Below are 14,615 nucleotides of genomic sequence, written 5' to 3'. Positions count from 1 at the left end.
CTAGTCTGGTGGTGGGGAAGTGGACTTGTGTTTAGGGAGGGAGGGGTCAGGTTTGGGCGCAGGCAGGGAAGGAATTTAGGGAATGAGTTGGATCTGGCAGGGGCCGTCAGGTCGAGCAATGGGTGGGGGTTTAGTCCAGAGGTAGACAAGAGTGTGTGGGCTCAGGTGGGGGTGTCAGGGTCCAGTGTGGAGGTGATGACTGGTTCCAGCATTGAAGATAGGATGTCGGGGGAGAGAGAAAGTTTTAGGTCAGGGTGTAGGAGGAGGAATAGTTGGGATGCATAAGGTAAGGTGTGAACAAGTGAATATTTACTCAGGAGTTATAGACTAGGTACTTAATGGTCTAACTATTCCTGAGTAACTATTTACTTAACTTCAGCAGAACCCTCCAGAATTTCCGAGTCAAATGCATGCTTTCAGAAATTTCCAAGTTTAAGAAGTTGCCAAGCAGAATCTTCAGTTTCCCGGATAATTCCACCAGAGCCTGCTATGATTGGGATTTCTCAGGGTCCTCATTTGGAACTCCCATCTATACTGATGTAACAATTATCTGGTCATAGGAAAATTCAGGCTTTAGTCTCAGGTTAAGGGAACAGTCATTCATATGGAAATGAAGAGAAATCCTTCACTCAGAGAGTTGTGAATCTATGAGATTCTCTAGCCTAGAAGTCTATATATGCACAATTGCTGGGGATACTTAAACATCTTTGGCTCTAAGGGAAGCAAGTGATACAGAGCTACTGCTTAAAGGTGGAATTGAAGATGAAGATTGGAGGGCAGGAACACCTTTAAAAGTCAAATGATATGCATCACTTTACTGTATCAGTAACTAGCTATTGATGACTCTCAATATTTTGTGGGCTGAAAATATCAGCTTCTTGGGCACCACTAACTAAGGATTTTAAAATGATGAGTCTGTAAAGCAAATTCCTCCCTCTCGCTTCACTTGTTTCTGCTTCTCTACTTCTTTCTCGATCCTGCCAAATTCACACATATATATGTCTTCTCTTTGACTACTATTTCTTGTTCTCTTCCTCAGTTTCATGGTTTTTTTAAATCCTCCTCATTTCCCTTCCTTTTTCTCCTTGTTATTTTCTTTTCTACCTGCTTTATTTCCCTGTACTGAGCCGCAACAGTTTTATTTTCTCTTTATTTTGATGTGCTGCACAGGGAAGTGTGGGACTTGACTGACATTCTGACTACAATGTATATTTACTCATTTTGACAATGACTTGGAACATCAACACGGAACTATATTCAGCAGCTCTCCAAAATGGGCAAGGCCTAATCACCATGGCTAAGTTGTTGCTTTACAGGAAATGTTGAAACACTGGCATTTCACTGATTAATATTAAACTAAAAAGGAACTGATACTGACAAGTGCCATCATTTTAAAAAATCACTTACAGAAGGAATGCAGGGTCAAGCTTTTATCTGCCTATGATCTTTATCTTTCAAAGGAGGAGGCTTGAGAAATACTGAAATAAATAAATATCAAAGTGAAGGAAGAGCCTGTTCCATATCCTACCGAGCCTGTCATTTCGCTGGCAAACTGTGTGCTGCAGAATTTGCTTCAATGTAGCATGTTAAAAGGTATATATTGAAATAGTGCATTTCTTCAGACTTATGCATCCAATGTTGAGTTGGGAAAGATTGAGTTAAAAAAATTTCACGTTCTTTTGTATATAAGTTTTTGATAGTTTTTGACAAACAAGTGGTAGAATTTATGTTGGATGTACCAGAGTTCTGTTCTTTCTCTGAGAACATAAAAGCTAGGAGCAGGAGGAAAGCAATTCAGCTCCTCTGGCCTACCCCGTCATTTGATACGATGATGCCTGACCACATTTCGGCCTCAACTCCCATCTCCTGTCTACTGTCCAAAACCTTCCAACCCATTACAGTACTAATTAAAAATTTGTCTATCTTCTCCTTATATTAACTGAATGTCCCGATATCCACCATACTCTGAATTTGACAGATTCATGGCCCTGCGAGAGAAGTAAAGGGATGTAAAGGTCCAAATGGACAAGTTGCTGGCAGAAGGTTCTGTCTTTCCAAAGTAATGTATTCCATAACAAAATAATAGGGCAAAAGATGCCACTCAGGAATGCCATTCCTTGCGTCAGATTTCCATCTGACTGAGTCATTGGATTGCCTGCCTGATTTGTAAAGATAGGAAGAAATTGAAAGCACGAATTTAATTAGCCTACATTTTGCCCGAGATGGCAGCTTTGCCTGAAGTAATTTAAAAAAATATTTTCTCATACACTATGCAAAGGAAGAATTTAGTACGTTTCCTTTCAGTACATTTAGGTAGGGAAACCTTTTGCTTTCCATCCATATCACAAATCTTAACCAAAGCATTCAACCTAGGTATCCTTGTGTAGAAGTGTTTTTAAGAGACAGAACATAAGCAGAAGAAAGCGATTAGAGGGATAGAGGCAATGGAAGACTTCATCAAAGGAGATTAAGTCCATTACTGTTCTGCCGAAGATCACATTATTAGTTAATGGATGTATCAGAACTTATCTTCTTAAAAGGCAATATTTCTGTAAGACATCATAAAAGTATGTTGCAAGCTGATTTCCAAACATCCTTACAAGTACCTAAACCCAAACAAAGAACAAATAAGCATGGAGAAGATAAATTGATATCGCAGGTTGTTTTATTTTTAACAATTTTTGTTTATAATGACTGAAAGTACCTCTGGTATTTCTTTGTTCTTAAGCCAATTTTTAAACTCAATGTATTGAAATGATATCTGAGGGAGAGATAAAAGAATTACCTGACTATGATGCTGGGACTGAAGTTTCCAGGAAGGTTCATAAAAAGGCTTTCTTACCAAATTGCAGGTTTGTAACAGCCTGGTCCTTAATATTGGCAGCTAATTAACTGAGTGTCTGTTGGGGTTAAATGAAAACATTATAATAGCTAGAATCAGAAAGGAAAACTTACATCATGAAAATAGTTATGACAAATACTTATGTTCTAGATCTAAGGGCTCACTGATCAAGTAGATTTGAATTAGATTGTGCTGATTCTGAGAGATGGTTTACTGAACCAGAAGTTGGTCATCACCATTTTATTTAAAAAGTCTCACAAGGCCTAGAGACTACTGATCAAAACCTCCATGTTGCCCCCTTCAATAGGGAGCTCTATTCAGATGCACCTGGTGAATCATCATGAAAGATAAATTCAAGAAATGAAACAGTTACAGTGTATGTTTATTCGTTACTGACTGGTATAAATTATTGAAATACAAAGCCTTGAAAATTTGGGATTGTTTTTGTTAGAACAAAAAAGGGCAGGATTCTGCTATTTTTTGCCAAGGTCCAAGCTACAGTGAATTCTTTGTCAAGGCAAAGCAGAAGTTATCTGACGCTGGTATCTCGGGCTGAGAAGGCAAAGCGCAAAAAGGCACAGCAATGCAAGGCAGGGATGCTGTGAGCATTCAGATAAACACAGAGTGAGTTTGTTCTAGAGCAGTGAGAAGCCCAGAGATGCAGCCTTGGCCAGCTGACTGTTAGTCGAAGCTTGATAGTTGCTGGAGCAGTCCAATGTACAGCATTTAAGGGCACATGTCAGATTCCAATGACTGTGGATGTAGGGCTGGAGCCCATGAGCATACCCTGAGATGCTGGTGTACAATATCCAACATTCAGATCCTTCAGAGCAAGCTGTGAGCTTAACTTAACAGGTACATGCTTTCATTTCCATGCTAAGTTTCCTTGACATCTCGCTTGTTTGTCGAGTTTGGCAAGATAAAAAGCCAATTATTAATAAGGCAAGTTGGGCCTTCAATGAAACATTTGCCAAGCAACAATCACCATCAATTGGCAAGTTGTCACTGTTTCACAAGAAACTTGTTATGTCGTCTGTGAAAACTATAAGGGGTTAAAAAGGGTAGGGGAATGGGCTTGGGTGGGTTACTCTTCGGAGGGTCTGTGTGGACTTGTTGGGCTGAAGGGCCTGTTTCCACACTGTAGGGATTCTAATTCTAAAAAAAATTCTATAAAAGTTGAAGCAAGATGCTCCTGATGTCAAGATGGTCCTCGCCAGACTTCTCATCTGATTGTGCCTGAAATCCTGCCACTGTCCATGCTGCTCAGACTTAGAGTCATAGAGATGTACAGCATGGAACCAGACCCTTCAGTCCAACCCGTCCATGCCGACTAGATATCCCAACCCAATCTAGTCCCACCTGCCAGCACCTGGCCCATAGCCCTCCAAACCCTTCCTATTCATATACCCATCCAAATGCCTCTTAAATTCTATATGATTCCATCCTATGTCAGTGTTTGATTTAGGAGTTGTACATTATGACTGAATAGGACACATTACATACTTAGAGACTGCATGGAGCAATTGAGCGATCTAGTAGAAAGGCACTCATTTCTAAAATTAATTGCAGTAGACTTGAAAACGTTTTTACTCATAAAGCTGTGAAATTCACTACTCAGAGGGCAAACAGGTAACTTTTTTTTGGCCACCAACTCTGAATACCTCTCTCCAATTGTCCTTCCATTGATTGCCAAATAAAGACGATGTACAAAACAGTCATGTGACTTCAGATGTGGATCATGAATAAATTAGATCTTCTTACATAAGATCATATTAGAAAAGATGAAGAGGATGTTACAAAGGACAAGAGACCAATTATGAGGAGAGGTTAGAGAAATTAAAACTGTTCACCTGGGAGCAGAGGAAGTGACCAAATAGAGGCTTTCATGATGATGAGGGGTCTTGGTATAGTAAACAAAATCATTTATTTCTGGTGAATGAGTCAGAGATCAGAAAATATATATTCCAACTCATTAGCAAAATATCCAGAATGGAAGTGAGGAGAATTTTATTCACACAAAGTTGTGAGAATCTCAAATGTTTCACCTCATAAAGGGTGGAATGTGATGACACAAATAACTTTAAAATGGAGTTGGATTGATATGAGGAACTTGCCAGGTTACAAACCATAAAGAAAGGTGAGGAACTAAATATGACTTATTCTTTCAAAAAAGGTAGAACAGACACAATGACTGAATAGACACTTTCTGTGGCTGAAAGCTTCTATAATTCTATCTTCATGTGAGTTTCTGAAGCATGTTACCTAATACTGGGCTTTATGTTTAAGATCTCAGAACAATCTTACTTGAATGCTACATAAGACACACGCTATGAAGCTGAAGATGCATAATATTAAAGGAAATGCAGTTGCATCGAAAGAAGGTTCCAGTAGATGATGGAGTAAATGTATGCATAAATGAGTATTATTTGGAATCATAAATTCCCACAGTGTGGAAGCAGGCCTATTGGCCCATCACATCCACACTACCCCTCTGAAGAGCATCCCACTCAGACCGACCCCTCACCTTATCCCTGTACCCCTGCATTTCCCATGACAATCCACCTAGCCTGCACATCCCTGGATGCTATGGACAATTTAGCATGGCCAATCCACCTAACCTACACATCTTTGGACTATTATAGGAAACCGGAGCATCTGGAGGAAACCCTCAGAGACACAGGAAGAATGTACAAACTCCACGCAGATGGTCGCCTGAGGCTAGAATTGAACCCAGGCTTCTGGTGCTGTGAGGCAACAGTGCTAACCACTGAGCCACCAAGCCACTTATGGCACAGTGCTAGAGTGGTACAGTGGTGCTGTACCCTGAAGAACTATGTTCTATTGCCTTTTGTATTTATTGGAAGAACAATTATATAATTATATTTATTCAACCTGTTTGGCATTTTATGATGTACCTCAGGGCAACAACCATTGAATCAATAAAATCCTTAAAAGATAAATAATCTGTGCTGATACCAATTTGAGGGACATTAGGGAATATGGTTAGGAAAACAGTAAACTGCAGAAAAATATTCAAGAGAGGTAACTGATGCAGTTTTGTCAGGCAAAATGAGAAATTGAATATTTTGAGGATGGAAAGTTGTATATCGTAATTTGCTACACTTAATGGAATGGAGACATGGTAAAAGGCTTTGATTGAGCAGGCCCGCACAAATCAAGGCTGTGAAAAGCAGATCAAGATCTATTACTGCTTCTCCAGATGGAAAGAATCTTTGCCAGAAGAAACCAGTTTTCAACCTGCCACATTGTGCTGATAGAAGACAGGCAATATGGCTCTATCATCTCCTGATATTACATAATTCAAAATATAGAAGAAAGATATTGTGCATGCTCTTTCAAAGGGTTCTCTAGACAGAGATAACTCTGCAGGATTTGAAGTTGGAAGCCTCCATGCATACTAGTAACAGACTGTTCTCTTTATGGGAGAGATAGAATCCTGTGTTGCCTTTGCAGCTTTGAAAAAAGAAGACCTCACAATGATTGCCCGTTTAAAGAAAATTAAGATATGTACGAAAATTGTTACTTTGCAAAAACAGAATGAGTTCATGGTGAATAACTAATTAATTATTTGTTCCTGATTGTTAACTTTGAAATTCCATCGAGTGATCTTAACAGTGGAGAACTCCTTCTTCGAAAAGGTCCTATATCTGAACCAGTGGTAAATTTGGTGATCAGCCTTGTAAGCTTTCATTGCTAACTTCCACATCCTGCCCATGCATCTGAATTTCCTTATTTATTTTGCTTTTCTTTGATAGTCCTATTACTGGTATTACTGTAAACTTTTATACAAAATAGAATTGTGGGCTTTACACGTGGCATTACCACTGCATAACTGTCAATACTGTTGATGATTAAATAATTGAATGTACTTTTATTAAGATGGTGAGTAGATATGGATTGAAATTAAAATACTTTGCTGCATTATTGTGAGAAACAGAACTCACTCACAAATCAGCCTGAGACAAAGCTTTGGAAACAAGAACAATTTATTACAGCCTTGCAAGTACCGGACGCTTCTGCAATCACGCAGAAATGCGCGCGAAAACAAAGCATGTAAGCAATCTTATTCAGTTTACAAGTTGCGGAATCACGCCTCCCTTTTCCCATCCTATCATAATCCGATTACCTCACTTGTTTTTTTTTCTCTTTAGTTATTTTCTTATCTGGCCATCCTGCTGTCCTTGTATGTCTGCATTCTTTGTTCCTTGTTTGTTACAGCTTGTTTTTTTTTCCCAGTTTCTCTTATCATACTATAAGCTTTATTGTGAATGCCCCTGCTGCTTCTTTTTGCGGTCAGCTACAACCCTTCAGTTATTTCCTAGCTTAAAACTATTTTCTTTAAAAGACCCTCTATATTCATTAAAGTCTTAGCCTTAAGTATGCTATATGCTACATGCTATAAGAATTCCGCGACCGTTTGTATAATGTACCATCCCGCAACACCCCTCCCCCCACCTGCAGAAACTACATTTCTAATTTCCTGCAATTCCCCTTTTTTTCTTTTTCTTAAAAACTGTTGTTTCTGCACTTATTAAGTCTCCTTTAATCCATTTTGTTATGTTCTGCCCTCTTACGCCTTTTGGCGATGAGGTTCACAATCTTACATTTTACATTTGTGTTGTTCGTCCCTCGAACTCTGAAAGCATTCTTTGACTTTCTCTTTGTTGCATATCACCTGCTGATTGTAAAAGCATCTGATGATTTATTTGGGTTCCTTCCCCAAGGGATGTCATCAATCGGCTCATTACCCATTTTAGGACATTGAACCCTACCACCAGACCCACTAATATCAATATTCCATAGATAGCCAGATTGACTAGCCACCTTCCCCAATTAGTGCACAGGTATCACCTTTCTCTGCCAGAATATAATCTAGAGCCAAAAATGTGTTGCTGGAAAAGCGCAGCAGGTCAGGCAGCATCCAAGGAACAGGAGAATCGACGTTTCGGGCATAAGCCCTTTTTCAGGAATGAGGAAAGTGTGTCCAGCAGGCTAAGATAAAAGGTAGGGAGGAGGGACTTGGGGGAGGGGCGTTGGAAATGCAATAGGTAGAGGGAAGTCAAGGTGAGGGTGATAGGCTGGAGTGGGGTGGGGGCGGAGAGGTCAGGAAGAAGATTGCAGGTTAGGAAGGCGGAAGTTTGAGGGATTTGACTGAGACTAGGTGGGGGAGGGGATATGAGGAAACTGGAGAAATCTGAGTTCATCCCTTGTGGTTGGAGGGTTCCCAGGCAAAAGATGAGGTGCTCTTCCTCCAACCGCCGTTTTGCCATGGTCTGGCGATGGAGGAGTCCAAGGACCTGCATGTCCTTGGTGGAGTGGGAGGGGGAGTTAAAGTGTTGGGCTACGGGGTGGTTGGGTAGGTTGGTCCGGGTGTCCCAGAGGTGTTCTCTGAAACGTTCCGCAAGTAGGCGGCCTGTCTCCCCAATATAGAGGAGGCCACATCGGGTGCAGCGGATGCAATAGATGATGTGTGTGGAGGTGCAGGTGAATTTGTGGCGGATATGGAAGTGTCCCTTGGGGCCTTGGAGGGAAGTAAGGGGGGAGGTGTGGGCGCAAGTTTTGCATTTCTTGCGGTTGCAGGGGAAGGTGCCGGGAGTGGAGGTTGGGTTGGTGGGGGGTGTGTACCTGACGAGGGAGTCACGGAGGGAGTGGTCTAGAGCCATCCTGTTCTGAAGAGTCATTAGCCTAGTGGCAATCATTTCGGTCGTTATGGGTGCTACTTGGGATTGGGTTTCAGCCAACGCATCAGCAGTAGTGTTGGCCAACTCTTCCAGGGAAGCCGCCAACTTTTGTATTTCTACTCCTGCTCGAGCGGTCCCATACATAGGTATCAAAGTCCAGAGGAGGCGATCTCCTTTGGTTATTTTCCGGGTTACTCGCCTTCCTCCCTGTTTATTCCGAGGTATTTTTGGGGCTCTCTTTAACAGCCTCAAGTGGGGAATTATATAGGTGAGGTAGCAGCAGCCACTCCAGCCTTTCTGGCTTTGGGGTAGTGTCTGAACTGGATGGTCCCAATACCCATTTCTGCGACATCCGCCACTCCAAACGTACTTCTTGCCAGGGATAAATGGGTAGGCCTTTAAGCCACACATCCAATATGTCCCATCAATACTTGGAGAATGGTTGTGGGAGTAGCTTGGCTGGTGTGGACACAAGATGATTTTCCTAATCGGAAGGGTGCGGTATCATTCTGATTACAGAAACAAGTGGTATTTACTGCTCCTTTCGGTGGGGAAACTCTAAGGCCATCGATAGCACCCAGAGTTTTCGGGGCTGGTCAAGGGAACCATCCCGCAAAGTCATAATTACCCCTTTCAAATCTCCAAGTTGTATCATTTGAGCCCGAGTCAAATTGTTGTACATCATACACTTCTTCTTTGGTAAGTGGTATTACCGTGCGAGGAATTCCGGATTACCCATGGTGTGGGATCTCCGCACATACCCAACAGTCGGTATGCCCCTTTAATTTAGCATAATTCTGACATAAAATGGTAAAATGATTTTTCCCACACCCCCCGCCTTGGCAGCTAGCGCCAATATTATCGTGACAACATAAAGCAGACCATTCATTTCAGCTCACAACCCTATCTGTCTATTCCCTAACCCTTTAAATACCAGGGAGGAGTGAGTCCATGCAACACTTACAATTGTTATGGGATACAGGTTTTTTAACCAATACTTAATAGTCTCTTATCTCAGTCCAATCTTTTTACTCAGCTTGATTTTCAGAGGGTTGTCTGTAGGATGTGCTGGATTAGTGGTGCTGGAAGAGCACAGCATTTCAGGCAGCATCCAAGGAGCAGCGAAATCGACGTTTCGGGCAAAAGCCCTTCATCAGGAATAAAGGCAGAGAGCCTGAAGCGTGGAGAGATAAGCTAGAGGAGGGTGGGGGTGGGGAGAAAGTAGCATAGAGTACAATAGGTGAGTGGGGGAGGGGATGAAGGTGATAGGTCAGGGAGGGGAAGGTGGAGTGGATAGATGGAAAAGGAGATAGGCAGGTAGGACAAGTCCGGACAAGTCATGGGGACAGTGCTGAGCTGTAAATTTGGAACTAGGGTGAGGTGGGGGAAGGGGAAATGAGGAAACTGTTGAAGTCCACATTGATGCCCTGGGGTTGAAGTGTTCCGAGGCGGAAGATGAGGCGTTCTTCCTCCAGGCGTCTGGTGGTGAGGGAGCGGTGGTGAAGGAGGCCCAGGACTTCCATGTCCTCGGCAGAGTGGGAAGGGGAGTTGAAATGTTGGGCCACGGGGCGGTATGGTGGATTGGTGCGGGTGTCCCGGAGATGTTCCCTAAAGCGGTCTGCTAGGAGGCGCCCAGTCTCCCCAATGTAGAGGAGACCGCATCGGGAGCAACGGATACAATAAATGATACTAGTGGATGTGCAGGTAAAACTTTGATGGATGTGGAAGGCTCCTTTGGGGACTTGGATAGAGGTGAGGGAGGAGGTGTGGGCGCAGGTTTTACAGTTCCTGCGGTGGAATGGGTAGGTGCCAGGATGGGAGGGTGGGACGGTGGGTTGTAGGGGGGCATGGACCTGACCAGGTAGTCACGGAGGGAACGGTCTTTGCGGAAGGCGGAAAGGGGTGGGGAGGGAAATATATCCCTGGTGATGGGGTCTGTTTAGAGGTGGCGGAAATGTTGGCGGATGATGTGGCTTATGCGAAGATTGGTAGGGTGGAAGGTGAGCACCAGGGGCATTCTGTCCTTGTTACGGTTGGAGAGGTGGGGTCTGAGGACGGAGTTGCGGGATGTGGACGAGATGCGTTGGAGGGCATCTTTAACCACGTGGGAAGGGAAATTGCGGTCTCTAAAGAAGGAGGCCATCTGGTGTGTTCTGTGGTGGAACTGGTCCTCCTGGGAGCAGATACGGCGGAGGCGGAGGAATTGGGAATATGAAATGGCATTTTTGCAAGAGGTATGGTGGGAAGAGGTGTAATCCAGGTAGCTGTGGGAATCGGTGGGTTTGTAAAAAATGTCAGTGTCAAGTTGGTCCTCGTTAATGGAGATGGAGAGGTCCAGGAAGGGGAGGGAGGTGTCAGAGATGGTCCAGGTAAATTTAAGGTCAGGGTGGAATGTGTTGGTAAAGTTGATGAATTGCTCAACCTCCCCGCGGGAGCACGAGGTGGCGCCAATGCAATCATCAATGTAGCGGAGGAAGAGGTGGGGAGTGGTGCCGGTGTAATTACGGAAGATTAGTTCTACGTAGCCAACATAGAGACAGGCATAGCTGGGGCCCATACGGGTGCCCATGGCTACCCCTTTGGTCTGGAGGAAGTGGGAGGATTCGAAGGAGAAATTGTTAAGGGTGAGGACCAGTTCGCCCAAACGAATGAGAGTGTCGGTGGAAGGGTACTGTTGGGGACATCTGGAGAGGAAAAAATGGAGGGCTTGGAGGCCCTGGTCATGGCGGATGGAGGTGTAGAGGGATTGGATATCCATGGTGAAGATGAGGCGTTGGGGGCCGGGGAAACGGAAGTCTTGGAGGAGTGGAGTGCGTGGGTGGTGTCTCGAATGTATGTGGGGAGTGACTTCCGCCACCCCGACTGCCGTGGTCACCACCAGTTCCACTCCCACCAACGCCACTCATCTGCATTCTGCTGACATGCCCCCCATAGACCCCACTGTCACTATCCCCACCCCCAGAACCCCGAGGGGAACACTACCCCTGCTCATGACTCCACCCCCATTCCCCCTACCATCACACCCACTCCAGTTACAGGTTCCCCCCCAACTCCCAGCTCTACACCCACACCATATCCGAGCTCCCAGCCCTGCCGAGCTTTCACCATCCCTCCAGACCTCCCCCTCACTGAGGACGAACGATCAGTCCTCAACAAAGGACTCACCTTCATCCCCCTCCGTCCACGCATCAATGAATTTAATACACGCCGTGACGTCGAACTATTCTTCTGTCGCCTCCGCCTCCGAGCTTACTTTCACAATCAGGATTCCCGCCCACCTTCCGAGGACCCCTTCGCCCACCGCCAACACACTGCATCCACCTGGACACCCCGCGCTGGCCTATTACCTGCCCTTGACCTCTTCATTTCCAACTGCAGCCGGGACATTAACCGTCTCAACCTGTCTACCCCCTCCCCCACTCCAAACCCTCACCCTCACAACGCGCAGCCCTCCAATCCCTCTGCTCCAATCCTAACCTCACCATCAAGCCAGCAGATAAAGGGGGCATGGTGGTAGTCTGGCGCACAGACCTCTACACCGCTGAAGCCAAACGCCAACTCGAGGACACCTCTTCCTACTGCCCCCTCGACCATGACCCCAACCCCATCACCAAACCATCATCTCCCAGACCATACAGAACCTCATCACCTCAGGAGATCTCCCACCCACAGCTTCCAACCTCATAGTCCGGGAACCCCGCACTGCCCGGTTCTACCTCCTTCCCAAGATCTACAAGCCTGACCACCCTGGCCAACCCATTGTCTCAGCATGCTGCTGCCCCACTGAACTCATCTCTACCTACCTCGACACTGTCCTATCCCCCCCTAGTCCAGGAACTCCCCACATACGTTCGAGACACCACCCACGCACTCCACCTCCTCCAAGACTTCCGTTTCCCCGGCCCCCAACACCTCATCTTCAGCATGGATATCCAATCTCTCTACACCTCCATCTGCCATGACCAGGGCCTCCAAGCCCTCCATTTTTTCCTCTCCAGACGTCCCCAACGGTACCCTTCCACCGACACTCTCATTCGTTTGGGCGAACTGGTCCTCACCCTTAACAATTTCTCCTTCGAATCCTCCCACTTCCTCCAGACCAAAGGGGTAGCCATGGGCACACGTATGGGCCCCAGCTATGCCTGTCTCTTTGTTGGCTACGTAGAACAACTAATCTTCCGTAATTACACCGGCACCACTCCCCACCTCTTCCTCCGCTACATTGATGACTGCATTGGCGCCACCTCGTGCTCCCGCGGGGAGGTTGAGCAATTCATCAACTTTACCAACACATTCCACCCTGACCTTAAATTTACCTGGACCATCTCTGACACCTCTCTCCCTTCCCTGGACCTCTCCATCTCCATTAACGAGGACCAACTTGACACTGACATTTTTTACAAACCCACCAATTCCCACAGCTACCTGGATTACACCTCTTCCCACCATACCTCTTGCAAAATGCCATTCCATATTCCCAATTCCTCCGCCTCCTCCGTATCTGCTCCCAGGAGGATCAGTTCCACCACAGAACACACCAGATGGCCTCCTTCTTTAGAGACCGCAATTTCCCTTCCCACGTGGTTAAAGATGCCCTCCAACGCATCTCGTCCACATCCCACAACTCCGCCCTCAGACCCCACCCCTCCAACCGTAGCAAGGACAGAACGCCCCTGGTGCTCATCTTCCACCCTACCAATCTTCACATAAACCACATCATCTGCCAACATTTCCGCCACCTCCAAACAGACCCCATCACCAGGGATATATTTCTCTCCCCACCCCTTTCCACCTTCTGCAAAGACCATTCCCTCCGTGACTACCTGGTCAGGTCCACGCCCCCCTAGAACCCACCCTCCCATCCTGGCACCTTCCCCTGCCACCGCAGGAACTGTAAAACCTGTGCCCACACCTCCTCCCTCACCTCTATCCAAGTCCCTAAAGGAGCCTTCCACATCCATCAAAGTTTTACCTGCACATCCACTAGTATCATTTATTGTATCCGTTGCTCCCGATGCGGTCTCCTCTACATTGGGGAGACTGGGCGCCTCCTAGCAGACCGCTTTAGGGAACATCTCCGGGACACCCGCACCAATCAACTACACCGCCCCGTGGCCCAACATTTCAACTCCCCCTCCCACTCTGCCGAGGTCATGGAGGTCCTGGGCCTCCTTCACCACTGCTCCCTCACCACCAGACGCCTCATCTTCCGCCTCAGAACACTTCAACCCCAGGGAATCAATGTGGACTTCAACAGTTTCCTCATTTCCCCTTCCCCCACCTCACCCTAGTTCCAAATTACCAGCTCAGCACTGTCCCCATGACTTGTCCGGACTTGTCCTACCTGCCTATCTCCTTTTCCATCTATCCACTCCACCCTCTCCTCCCTGACCTATCACCTTCATCCCCTCCCCCACTCACCTATTGTACTCTATGCTACTTTCTCCCCACCCCCACCCTCCTCTCTAGCTTATCTCTCCACGCTTCAGGCTCTCTGCCTTTATTCCTGATGAAGGGCTTTTGCCCGAAACGTCAATTTCGCTGCTCCTTGGATGCTGCCTGAACTGCTGTGCTCTTCCAGCACCACTAATCCAGAATCTGGTTTCCAGCATCTGCAGTCATTGTTTTTACCTGTAGGATGTGCTTGCCACTCTGCCGGAGGGGAAGGATCGTCCACCGGGCCCTCAACACGAGTGTGATGACTCCACCTTTTTGCAGCAGTTCGGACGGCTGTTTCAGTAGTCAGGAGGGTTAGGAACGGTCCCTCCCAGCTTGGGTGCAGTTTGGTATCTTTCCAGGTCTTTATCAGGACCCAATCACTCGGTCATATCCGATGTACTGTGAACTCAAGTGGATGTGTCTGGGTCAACAGACCCTTCTTCCTAAGGACAGACAAAGAAGAGCCGAGCGCCACAATATAATTCTTTAAAAACTTATCATTGAACTCTACAGTTGGTAATTATCCTGTCACTTTCTCATCATTTCCTCTAATTAGGGTTGGCTCAAAAATAGGCACCAAGAATTCTTCGCCTTTTACTCCGGAAACCCTGAGATTCTTGTTAGTCAATTTA

General features: G+C 45.8%; 1 pseudogene; it reads right to left on the bottom strand.

Moving 5' to 3' along the window:
* Positions 1-2,909: 2,909 nt before the first annotated feature.
* LOC148149597 (uncharacterized) lies at positions 2,910-13,012 on the bottom strand (annotated as a pseudogene).
* Between the last annotated feature and the right edge of the window lie 1,603 nt (positions 13,013-14,615).

Source organism: Chiloscyllium plagiosum, unplaced genomic scaffold, assembly GCF_037043375.1.
Source record: "Chiloscyllium plagiosum isolate Xiang-an unplaced genomic scaffold, Cpla_swu_hap1 HiC_scaffold_7, whole genome shotgun sequence".
Classification (NCBI taxonomy): Eukaryota; Metazoa; Chordata; class Chondrichthyes; order Orectolobiformes; family Hemiscylliidae; genus Chiloscyllium; species Chiloscyllium plagiosum.
This window is presented reverse-complemented; position numbering and strand designations above follow the sequence as displayed.